Source organism: Cryptomeria japonica, chromosome 11 (genome assembly GCF_030272615.1).
Source record: "Cryptomeria japonica chromosome 11, Sugi_1.0, whole genome shotgun sequence".
Classification (NCBI taxonomy): Eukaryota; Viridiplantae; Streptophyta; class Pinopsida; order Cupressales; family Cupressaceae; genus Cryptomeria; species Cryptomeria japonica.
The window spans coordinates 289,409,967-289,423,891 of record NC_081415.1 but is presented as its reverse complement, the minus strand read 5'-3'; positions in this window follow the sequence as shown (position 1 = coordinate 289,423,891).

Sequence of the window (13,925 nt, the reverse complement as noted above, 5' to 3'; positions counted from 1 at the left end):
TAAGGCGAATAATATCATTGCTTGTCTATTCCACGTACGTCCCAATTGCTTTTGCAAGGTACCTTTGATGTTATAAGGATCATCGCCCTTGTCCCTTGGAGAGGGACAGGAGCAATCCATGTTTTTTCTCCATTTTGAACTCAAGTTGGTAACGTTTAACCCTGGTTCATTGTTTATTGCCTTCGAAATAACGTCCTTTACCTCGTCCATCCTCGCCTTGCCTTGACTTTGAAGGAGTATGAGTGTTTTTGCAATAATCGCCTTGGTCCTTGTCCAAAGGACAGGAGCGATATAGACTCCTTAGCTTGATTAATAATGTTTGGACGTTTAAAACTCTTGCATGTCATCCTCAAAAGACGTCTTGAACCCTTTACAACGTTGTGAAGCCTTGACTCAACGTAATTCTGCATGAATTGATCAATACACTCAATATCGCTCTGGTCCCTTCCTGAGGGACAGGAGCGAAGTTCAACATTGTGAGCTTGTTCTTGTTTTTATCAACTTGCAATTATCTTCAATGCGTGTAATGACGTCCTTACGATCCTTGGGGTAGCTTGATATTTGCTTATCTTTTGAGATCGATGCCTTAATGGAAATATCGCTCTGGTCCCTTCCCATGGGACAGGAGCGATCCTGGGTCTTAGAGTGCAAATCCCTTCAATGCGACGACCTTGATGCTTGTGTTTGATTGAAAATGCCTTGAAACGTCCCTCGCCACCTTGTCTTGACTTGTGTCGACCTTGAACTTTGGAGGAACGACCTTGAACTTGCGTAGGAAGTATCATCACCATTGTATCGCCCTGGTCCCTTGGAGAGGGACAGGAGCGATCCTCCCCTTGTGGCCTTCATCTCACTTTGCCTGGTTCCAAGTTTATATTCAACGGACTCGTCCTTCTTCACTTTATTCGTTCATGCCTTGACATCGTTTGTAACTTTGCAAAAAAGGCAATTATATCAAAAATCGCTCTGGTCCCTTCCTGAGGGACAGGAGCGAACTAGGCATTTAACACCGTTATGGACGTCCCAAAAATCTTCAATTTATATTCAATGCGTTCATCTCATGTTCTCCTTTGTTTTTGAACGTAAACTTGCCTTGACCCTTGTCTGGATTTTGCATAATTAAGGAAATCGCTCTGGTCCCTGGGAGAGGGACGAGAGCTACAAGGTACCTCGCCCTGGTCCCTTGGAGAGGGACAGGAGAGATTTGGTCAATATAGGTCATTCTCCTTCGTTTTTGCATCTCAAATTATATTCATTTGGCAAAGCATCTTCCCTTGGACGTCCTCAAATCATTAAGTTTTCGAAATCTTGCAAGGACAAGGCGAAATTTGAATTGTAGCTCCGGTCCTTCACTGAGGGACAGGAGCGATTTTCCTCCTGGAGGCATTTCTGTGCTCATGAAAATCTTCAATTTATATTCAATGGAAAGATCTTGCCGTTCTCCATCACTTCCAACTTGAAATTTGTCTGGACTCTGCAGGGACGATGAGATATTTGAAAATGAGCTCCCGTCCCCCACTGAGGGACAGGAGCGATTTTGCTCCTACAGGCCAAAATAACATGATTTTTCACATTTTAACACTTCACGAGGCGAAAACAAATCAATTCCAATGCCCAGGATCAAAATTCAAAAAAGTCAAAATTTGGTCAAAATATTCAATCGGACAGAGATTCACATTGACGGTCAACACTTAGACAAATTTAAGCTCTGCATTAACATTCCAATTGAGAATTAGACCATTTTGGCGAATTTATTGCATTCAAAATTTGCATTCCAGAAAAGGAAGCTCAAAAGCTCTCAAAAAACAACTGGATTTTGGCTTGAAAAGGCAAAATTTAAAACCCTAAGGCTTGGCCCTAAATCCAGACAACTAACTAACTAACAAAACCCTAAAAACGAAAGCGAAAACGAGCGAAAAACAAGCAAAAAGAGGGGGGCCCCATTTGCGATGGGGCGATGTGTGAAATGGTCACAACAGGCGGTAAAGGGGACATTACAGAACATCTATGCAATAAGAGACTGATAGTTTGCCTAAGGAAAAAATATAGGAAACAACATACTCAAGAAGCTTAAGATGTGATGATTGTGTTGCAAACCTTGCAAATCCTAGGAACAATGTATTTATGTATTAATTGTAATGTGTTGTTATATTTAGGTCTGCACACTTGGAAGAAATCTCAAGATTCCCCTAAATGACACACTATGCCACTCAACAATTGTATTATGATTTGTATAAACAAAAACAATGGCATTGTGAGATATGTAAGAGATACTATGATGCATGTAAAAGAGGGTTTACATGGTGTACTTGGAAGAGCATCTTTGAACTGTCATTATGGCATGCATAAGTGCATCTTGTAATAGGTTTATATGGACCAAATTGAAGTGTTCAAATTTGGTGGATGGAGTCAGTGTGGGAGTTACCTACTACTGTTGGGAGGTGCATTCATGAATGGGGGTGTAGGAATTTGGGATTCAAATTTGGGCACCCAAGCCATTGGTGGTCTCCTGGATTGCCTTGGCCTATATATTGGATACTTGAGATGGCAGTGGTAGTGACTTTTTCATTGTAGGTAAATGACGTCAGAACTACTCCAGACATATGGTTGAAGATTTTCATTGAAACACTGATGTCTGCATTGTATTGTAATCGTGACTTTGAGATTAATACATGTGATGGTGCTCCTTTGTTGCAGAGTCTTTTTCTGTAAGTTGTGTTGAGTGTTCTTTATTTTCTGAAATTTGTTTAGATATATTCTTACTTGCATTGTTTCTGTCATAGTATTTATGTGAATCTAGTCTAGTTTACTTTCACAGGATGGGTACAGATGGCACAAAGAAAGGTGGCCAAGGCATGAAGAGATGCACAGAACTCCATAAGCCAATTCCATAAAACCTTAAAAGAAGATAGATGTGTGATAGGCCAAAACTGCCGAAAGAAGAAATATTTGTTAAAAGAGAGAGATAAATATCTGCCCAAGTACCTGTGAGTTGTCTCACGGGGTGATTTGGCACAACCAAGGACGGCAACCTGACAATGAATCACAGCCAAGGGACCAGAGGACCAACCAAAGCACAGGTTGGGGAGAAATTACAACCAAGAATTCAAAGGATGAATCTAGACCAAGTACTCCAGGATCAATCACCACCACACAATCAGAAGGCTCAAGGCCTTTGAGGAGTCATGCGAAAGGAGGAGATACCATTAGGATTCAGAGACAAAGAGAGGTGGTCATATACAGACATTTATGAGACCAGCACATTTGTACATGCTTAAGATGTGAATACATTGATGCAAGGCAACGTAGTAAGCAACATGCACAAGTTGATAAGAGTGTTGCCGTCACAAAGACATAGGTAGAGTTCAATGCAAATGTGTATATGTAAGAAAGATGCTGATTCACAAATTTATATGAGGCTACAGGTTTCTGTGCAGTTGTAATCAAGCTGATTAATGTGATGCCTCTATTAGGTTGGTTGTAATATGATCCATGACCATATTCTTTTTCTTTAGATGAATATAGTGGCTGCTATACAAATTTTCTTGACTTCTCATATGATTGGTTGAATACGTTGAATGGGTGAATGGGCTGTATAAGTTTCTTGAATGTCTAAGTAGATGTAGTTGAACGAGCCCTAACTGAATGCATTGATGTCTCTATCCACTAATACGTTTTCAAAGGATTCCTAGGGAGTAGTTGTACCATGGGGCGAATGCCTGGATCCTTTGGGTTTAACTGATAGACCAGTATGATAACTCTTCCCTGTTGGTTGTCATGGTCTGGGCATAACCCAGATCCGATGGGAAGCTAACTTCTGCCCTAACACTAATACCTACTCTATCAGTGTGTGTACCTTCCAGGGTGTGGAATCTTAACCTTCTATAATGGACAGAATAAATTCCAGGATGTAAAGCGATGGTGGGAACATAATGACGTTGACCAAACTAGATTCTCAACAGGATTTGCTTGTTTGTTGCTCTTAGTGCCGCTGTCAAAACTCTGTTAAATCCATGTGTTAAAACTCAATTTCTGAAATTTATTCAATCTGAGACACCAGAGATTCATTGCTAAAGCTTTGAATGGTGCTTGGCACTATCATATACCTTTGTATATCCACTTTTCTTGAATGCTATCTCCTCTGGTCAAATTAAGGTGTCATAGTGTGGCCATAACAGATTTCAAAGCCTACTTCTCTATAATGTCATTGGAAAATTGCATCTCCGTGACAACAATTATACCTTCCACACAAGAAGAAATCTACTAAATCCTGTTTGACTGTGCTGCCATCAGAAAATTTCAAAATTCCAACCCCACGACAACAATCATACCTTCCCTCCAAGGAGAAAAGTAAAATGGCAACATGCTAATCTAATTGTAAAAAATGCCTAAAAAGCACAAAACTTGTAACCCAATTCACAAAAAATAGTTTTGGGTTGCAGGAACTTGTTCGAAAGACCAAAACTGCAATTGGTTACTATGTTCATAATCTGGTTTCTAACCGTTGCTAGTGAGTTTTATTTGAAATGGATGCCTTTAAAGGATGCTACTATGTACTCGCTGAAATCAAATTTGAAATTGTAATAATTAAGAAAATATAATGCCAATTGATGAAGTAAAGTGTGAAAAGCAACTAAGATACTAATAATCAGTTGACGAAGGCAACTCTTTGATACCATCTTTTTGGCTTTATGTTTTTCTTCCTTTTAACACTTAAGCCTATAAAGTGGGAAACTTTAACAGATACCTATAATTGTGATACTCAAATGTTATTGCTTAATTGTTAAAAATATATTAAGGAAAACTAACTCACTTAGATTGGTTCGTAGTAAATATTTGGCATAATTGAACATCAAAACTTTGGAATGTACAATCTCAAGGAGCTGTTTGGAAGGTCACTCATGCCCTGATATGGCTTATTTGAACTACGTATGAGTACTTATACCTCATCTCTGGTCATAAAGGACTTTTGTAACTATGACAGATGTTAGAAATAAACTTTATTTAATCATATTTAGTTATAGTCATGTCTCATGCAAGAGACACAACTCTTCGTGAATTATTTGTATTTATAGATCCTTGTGATCAACCTTTTGGATATAAAGAAAATCTATTCAATTACCAATTTTAACATTTGGTCTCAAAGCGAGTTGCAGCGTGATTGCAAAAATCATTGGTGAGTTTGAAGAAAATAATTGTAGAGTGGACTGCAGAAGTCTTTGTTGATTTTATTTTAAGAAAATAATTGTAGCGTGGACTGCAAAAGTCTTTGTTGATTTTATTTTATTCTCAAGGAAGTTGCAGCATTATTGCAAAAATAATTACTGATATTTTAAAGGGAAAAAATATATCATTGATTATAAAGACTTCTAGAATTATTTTTTTAAAGATTAATTTGATCGCAAAGATCACTACAAATGGAAAATAATTATGAGTGCCATTACTATTAAGTTGACTGGTGCTGACAATTATGGAGAATGACATCATCAAATGAAGAATATTTTTCTTTTGGCAGATCTCACTTCTTTTGTAAATGGAACTAAAACAAGACATCCCACAGATGTTCATCAACAAGAAGATTTTGACAAAAAATCAAACCAAACACTAGCTTTGTTAAACTTGTCTATTGGGAACATGTTGATAGAGAATGTGCGAAATGCAACTATACCTAAAGAAGCTTGGGAAGAAATCACTACAATCTTTGAACAGAAAAATGATGTGAGAAAACACATGCTTAGAACTCAATTATATAATCTAAGAATGGATGGATCAATAACTGAGCATCTAACAAAAATAAAGTGTATCATAAACCGTATTATTAATTCAGGGGAGACTATAGTTGACAAAGATCTTATCTCTATAACTCTTAATAGCTTGCCAAAATCATTTAAGAATTTCAAAACTACTCTTACATTAAGTAGAAAATTGGCAAAACTAAAATTCAATGATCTAGAAGGTCTACTATTGCAACATGAGGAAATGTTTAATAAAGATAATGAAGTTTCAATGATCTAGAAGGTCTACTATTGCAACATGAGGAGATGTTTAATAAAGATAACGAAGTTGAGCCAACAAATGCATTTACCTCCAAGTTCAAAGGCAAAAAGTTTCAAACGCATAATAATGACCAAATAAAAAGAAGAGTTTTTTATTATTGCAATCATCCAGGTCATATTGCAGAAAAAAATAAGAGATATGAAGTATATTAAGCAAAAAAGTATGATAGTTATAAATTGTTTACAGCAGATGGCTCTAAATGTATTCAAAATAATGATGTTTGGATTATCGATTCAGGAGCTACTCACCACATGACTAGCAATATTGATAATTTGAGAAATATAGTAAAGCTATCAAGAAATAAAATTACATTGAGAGATGATTCCCAATTAAATGTTGAAGGTATTGGAAAAATTATTCTAGACGTTCCCACCCAAGGTAAAGCAAGTATTGACAATGTTTTATTTGTTCCAAGATTAAAGAAAAATCTTATTTCTGTTAGTTGAATTATTGCAAACAATATGAAAATTATTTTTGAAAAAGGAGTGTGTGAAGTGTATGATAGTGAAGGAAAATTAATATGTGATGGATATATGAAAGGAGGCCTATTTTATTTGAGGACAAACTCCTCTCAAGCTTTAGTTTCAAGTGTTGCATCAACAAGTCAGCTATGGTATGAAAGGCTTTGCCATATTAACCTTAAATCACTAAAGGAAATGTTTGATCAAAATATAGTATATGGTCTTCCATCCATCACCATAGAGAAGTGTTTTTGTGAAGCTTGTGTCATGGGGAAACAACATAGAGAAAAGTTTGACTCTAGAAAAGCATGGAGAGCCTCTGATAAGTTGAATTGGTTCATTATGATCTTTGTGGACCAATGAAGACAATTTCTATAGGACAATCTCGATATTTCATGACATTCATTGATGACTTTACTCAAAATGTTTGGGTTTACTTTAAAAAAATAAAATTTGAAGCATTTGATAGTGTTTAAAGAGTTTGTACATCAAGTTGAGAATGAAAGTGATAAAAAAATTAAAATACTAAGATCAGATGATGGGGGGAATATACTTGAGATGAATTCACCATTTTTTGTAAACAAAAAGGAATTAAGAGGCAATTCTCAGCTCCATATACTCCACAACAAAATGGAGTAGCTGAAAGAATGAATGGAACACTTAAAGAAAAAGCTAAGTCCATGCTCAAGGCTAGTAATCTTGATGACAAATTATGGGGAGAAGCAATCCATACAGCAGCTTATTTGATCAATAGAAGTCTGACTAGTAGTTTAGAAGGAATCTCTCTAGAAGAAGCATGGTCGGGAAGGAAACCAACATTTAGACATTTGAGAATTTTTGGGAGCATTGCCTATAGGCATATTCCACAAGGGAAAAGAAGAAAATTTGATGATAAGAGTCAAAAGTGCATCCTCGTAGGTTATAATGACTCTAGTAAAGCCTAGTAAAGCCTATCAATTATATGATGCTAAAACAAACAAACTTCACATCTCTAGAGATGTCAAATTTAAAGAAGAGTGTTACCTTCCACCCATTCACCATGATGTGATGTATTAGAAGAGAAAAATAATAGCGACACATTATCATCCTCCACCAAAAATGATGAGCTAAAATTAGAAATTCCTATTGAATGTATAAAAGAAGGAGAAGAAATTGATGAACCAAATTCAAGCATAATGTCTACTCCACAATCTAATGTTCCTCTAAGGAGATCCAGATGAGCTAGGAGAACACCTATCGAGTTGCAAGACTATGAGATAAACCATGCATTAATGTCAAGTGTTCTAGATGCTCATGAACCAAGCACTTTTGATGAAGCAATAAATGATGAAAAATGGAAAAATGCTATGAATCAAGAGATAAAGTCAATTCATCAAAATGAAACATGGCAATTGGTTCCTTTACCTATTAGAAAGAAGGGTAATGAGTATAAATGGGTATTTAAAATCAAGTTTAAATCTAATGGATCAATTGACAAACACAAATCTAGATTGGTAGCCAAAGGCTATAAGAAAATTGAAGGGGTTGAATATGAAGAAACTTTTGCTCCTCTTGCAAAGATGATCACAATTAGAATGTTGATAGCACTTGCTTCTCATCATAGTTGGGAAATTCACCAAATGGATGTAAAAAGTGCATTCCTAAATGGTGAATTGACAGAGGAGGTATATGTCACACAATCACCTGGATTTGTTGAAAAAGGGAAGGAACACATGGTGTGTCGATTAAAAAAGGCACTATACGGTTTGAAACAAGCCCCACAAGCTTGGTACTCAAAAATTGATAAGTACTTTCTTCAAAGAGGATTCCAAAAATCCGATATTGATCCAAATCTATACATTAAGAATTTTGACAACAAAGTACTATTTATTGTGCTATATGTTGATGATTTGCTCATTACGGGGAACAATCAATCACTAATACAAGAGATGAAAGAAGACATGAAGATCCATTTTGAGATGTCAGATCTTGGATTACTTCATTACTTTATTGGAATTGAAGTGTGGCAAACACCTGAAAAAATATTTCGTTCTCAAATGAAGTATATCAAATAAATTCTCAAACGATTGAACATGCAAGACTGTAAACCTTCATCAGCACCAATGGAGACAAGCACTAAGTTGAGTGAAGAACCAAATGGTAAATCAATTAATGAAACATTGTATAGGAGTTTGATAGGAAATTTGATTTACTTGACCACTATTCGGCCAGACATATCTTATGCAGTTGGAATCTTATCTCGATTCATGGCTCACCCTAAAACAAAGTCACTGGCTAGCTGCAAAGAATGTTTTGAGATATCATCAAGGAACACAAAAATTTGGATTGGAGTGTTTGAAAAATGAAGATTCTAAACTTATTGGTTTTTCTGATTCAGATTGAGCAGGTTGCATAGACTCTAAAAAATCAACTTTTGGTTATTGTCTCATGGGGTTCTAAGAAGCAACCTAATGTTGCTTTGTCATCCACTGAAACAGAGTACAAGGCAGTCGTTGCAGCAACTTGTGAATCAATGTGGCTTAGGAGATTTCTTGAGAATCTTCAACATCCACAACTTGATCCAACGTTTATATAGATAATCAAAGTGTGTTGAAAATGTCTAAGAATCCAATACTTCATTCTCGCACAAGGCACATTGAAGTACACCATCACTTTATTCGTGAACATGCTCTTTATAAGAAAATTGAATTAGTTTATACACCAATCAATGAGCAGCTTGCAGATATTTTTACTAAATCTTTAAGCAAGGATAAGTTTGTATATTTTAGAGAAGGTATTGGTGTCAAATGTTCATCACTTGTAAATGGGTAAGCTAACAATCCTATTTTTTATAGGAGGCCCTCATCATCTAGTTTGACTATGTGATAAATAAAGTTTGTGGGCGGGGTGTTAGAAATAAACTTTATTCAATCATATTTAGTTATAATCATGTCTCATGCAAGAAGCACAACTCTTCGTGAATTATTTGTATTTATAGATCCTTGTGATCAACCTTTTGGATATAGAACAAATCTATTCAATTACCAATTTTAACAGTAGAAACAATCAACATCGTTTTTCCAGTGCCCTTGTCTTCTAAGAAGTCTATTGTTATCCTCTTTTAAGTAAAAGAGAGATGAATAAAAACTTAATCCAGAAAGCACAATTCTTTATTTGCTTTATCTTAAATGTACAAATATTGTATATATCAAGTGTTCTTACTCTACAATAATGGCAATATATATGTATATTTAAGTTACTGTAACTAAAAGCTTTGGATTCATGTTAGGTAGATCTGGTGAGGCTCGTGCTATGTATGAGAAGCTGACTTCGCACCCAAACCTTCCCGTAAGGAAGAAAGCTAAGCAATTGGTTTTTGGTTTCCAGGTATGAAACAGTTTATATTAATGTTATTCAAATAAATTCTGTAGTATCAATCACATAGCCAACCCATTTGGTTATTTTTTCTTCTATATGTTATTTACAAAGAAATAATATCAAGAAGATTAGCTACCCAAATCAATATTGTTTCGTTCAAACCTTTTACGACCTAGATGCCTTATGAAACCCATTATCAAATTGTTATGAGTGCAGGCCATGAAAATGATGAAGGTTTCAGGTTCTTACTCTTTGGATACAAGTGATTATCAAACATATTTTGAAAAATTTACCAAGGTATACAACAGTACTTATAAACCGACGGAAGAGGAGAAAATGAAGGATGAAACAATGGGACAACTGTTGCCATATATTCTCTTTCTGCTCTCTCCCATTGCTCTAGTGTTTACAGCTGCTGCATATAAGGGCCTTTGAAACCCATCTGACAGAGGACCTGGGCTGTTCTTTGCATAGGGCTTTATTGTAGATATCTGTGGTGAAACTTAATAGATTGAGCCAATTTAAGGCTTGATCTATGATTAATGGCAGTGACTTTTTGTACATATAATTCAAATAACAATCCTAAACAATTTCTTGAAATCCAGAAATTTTTTAGATAAGAATACAATTGAAGAAATTGTTATTGCAGAGTTAACTATATTTGATGGAAAGAGCACATATAGTCGCAATGACATGTACTAGATGCGATTTTTCATAAATCTAGCCTCTGTAACTTCAAGGGGATGACTTTGATTTCTGAAATAATAGTTCTGTATTCCATTTAAATCGTCCAGTGCATCAAGCAACAGTTTTTAGTAATACTGAGGCATCCATGATTTCTTAACTCGTGATTGATAGGTGTACCTGTCAACAAATCACAAGCTAATTTTTTTTTATAGAAAGTAAATATTTATATTTTGTAAAGTTTGAAATATCAATTTTTTAATCAAAAATATTTTAAAAATCTAGTTTTTGAATTTTCTTTTATTCTTGGCTTTTTATTTCATTATTAGCTACATCATTTCGCATGAATGTTCTAACACCAATGACGAAGTTAAAAAATGTGGCAGAAAAATTTAGGATTGCCATGTGACAAAGGAGGTTGGTCAAAAAAAGCTAACTACATCAAAATTCTTAATCTAATTTGGTAACATGGTGAAAAAAACATATTTAGGGGCAATTATTAAATGAAAAGCAAGGTTGTTAATTGGACACTTGAGAATTGGATCACTTCATCTTCAATGTGAAATTGGTAGATAGACTAACACCTAAAGAAGTTTGGGAAGATGGAATTTGCATATTTTGTAATAAGGAGACAATGGAGACAGATTGATGCTTTATCATGGAATACACAATTTATGAAGATATTTGAACCCAATATAACTTGAAAGTTGACAACTTGTATGAATTATTTGAAGAAGTGAAGATTAACAAAAATGTTAGTTTCCTAATCAAGATCCATAGTAGGAAATCTGACATCGAAAGGAATTTGAAAATAACTTAGGACTATGATTCTTGGTCCCTTAAACTACTTGGTCTTATGGACATCAATTAAATCATTCATTCATTCATTGCAACTTAAACATGCTATGTTTCATGTTCATTCTTGCATCTTCCTTGCTACGTATATTAAATAACATAGCTTTTCTAGCACCCTCCTTGCTTGTGTTAAGATAGACATTTTGGAACAAGTTATGGACATCCATCAAAAGATAATGGAAGGGGGCATTTTTGTCAAATATTAGTTGGAAATGCTTTGCTAGACATGTATGCAAAATGTGGAAGCATAAACAAGGTAGTGAGCTATTTCTTGGAATGCTTCAAAGAAATGTGTGTCATGGAATGCCATGATTGTAGGATATGTACAAAATATTATTTTTGTAAAGTCATACAAATTCAATTTACAAGGAAAATTAAATAATTGTTGAAACACAATAAAACGGTTAGTCAAGATTAGTCGTCAACATAAAATTAAACCATTTAAAAGCATTATCAAGGAAGATTAGTAAACAAGAAGCTAGGAAATAAACAAAACGAAATGAATACAAAACTTCCATGATGCTCCCTTATGTTAGCTCTTCCTTGTCCTCCTCCTCTCCAAGATCTTGTTGCTATGTAGAGAGTATGCCCTCAGTTTGAGCACTAGCACAATGATATGCCAAATGGAGGATGGGAGATGATTGATTTTGTCAAGTGTTGAATGACGATGCAAATGAAGTGTTAATGTAAATTAGCAACTCCAACTAGTCGAAGAGCTAAAACATCAAACAAATCATTCAAAATCTAAGAAAAATAACAATGCATGGATAACTCTTGTGTGTGTGACCCTCAACAATGAAGGAATGAGCTCTATTTATAGGCAAAATGGGCGAATGAAGGGTTGAGATTGAGTTTATTGAGGAAGGGTTAGGATTGCTTGAGGAAGTGGCGATCCTCAATCCATGTGATCGCCTTCAAGACAATCACATGTTGGCAATTGTCAACAAGGGAAGGCTTGAGAGGAGAGAGGGACAAAGCATTAAATGCTTGAAGAGACAAAGCATTACATGGGTGGTTAGGCTAAGGTTAGGTTAATGGATAAAGCTTTTATCCAAGGGGTACAACAATGTGCAAGGGTTAAAGGGTTAGATTGGTCAAAGCCTTTAAGGCTTGAGGGGACTTGAGGGTTACCATGGATGATTAGGTTAAGGGATAAGCCTTTAACCAAGGAGTAGAGGAATGTGCAAACCATTAAAGGGTGATTAGGCTAATAATAGGGGTTTAAACATGATTAGGAGAAGGGTTAACTGTGCAACTTGCATTTTATAGAAAATGAAAGTGGGTGAGGGATTTAGGAATTTAAATAAATATTCATTTATTTAAATGTGAAAGATGGAATATAAATAAATGTTAATTTATTTAAATGCAAGAAGGGGGTTAATTGAACAAATATGCTTTATTTATTTAATTAATTGTCAGAATATGGTTAAGTGAATTCAATCAAATAAATTGAATAATTTATTTAATTAATAGAAGAACATAGTTAGGATGAATTAATTAAATATTAATTTAATTAATAGTTGAATGATGGTTAAATAATCAAATAAATATCAAATATCTATTTAATTAAATGGACAGAAATGGGTATCTACAATTGTGAATCAAGATTCCTAATGGAAGGGTGAATTTTGTCAACTCATGTAGTTGGAAATTTTTGAGTGGACATGTATACAAAATGCAGAAGCATAAACAAGATAATGAATGGTTTAACAAAATGTATCTGTAGACACATAAAATTTGTCATCCTAATTGGCTTTAATCCCGAGTGGATTCATTTCATTTTCACACATTATTCCATCTATTATCATTTATCATCAATAAAATCCATTATTTTATTTTATTTTTTCAATAAAGTGGATTATTCCACTAAACTTTTTTATTAATATTTTTATTTTTTAGACAGGATTCAAAGAGCATACCGAAGGAAAGAACCATGGGAAGAAAACCTTCGGTCACAACTCATAAAATAAACCTATAGTATCTAACAAATCAATTTATACACCCTGCCCAAAAACCACATACAAAATGTGGTCACAACACATATAATATCAATTTTACATAGAGCCCATATGGCCCATCAGATAATTTTCAAATGTAGACTCTACAGTTGCTATCAATGGAAGAAGACATAATTTTCCAAAGCCCTATGCCAAATCCCATGAGCCAAAAACCTTCCTGCCAAAAAAGAAAGTATCAAAAAACCTTTGGAAAAACACTATTGTATCAAATACCATGAGCTCGAACTCTCCTCCAAACAAAGAACATGAATACTTGAAATGAAAGGGGAAAGCAGGAATAATTATCATCATAAAGTTTTACATCAACATTACTCAAGAAAATCACATAACTATTGTTGCAAACCTTCCCATACTATAGAAGGAATTTCCTTAAAACCCACCTCTCGCTGATTAGCATTGCTATCAATGGCTAAATTTGCCAAATAATCTGCAATCTTATTAACTTCTCTGTAACAATGGGATAACAAGAAAGATTCAAACAATTTTAATTTTT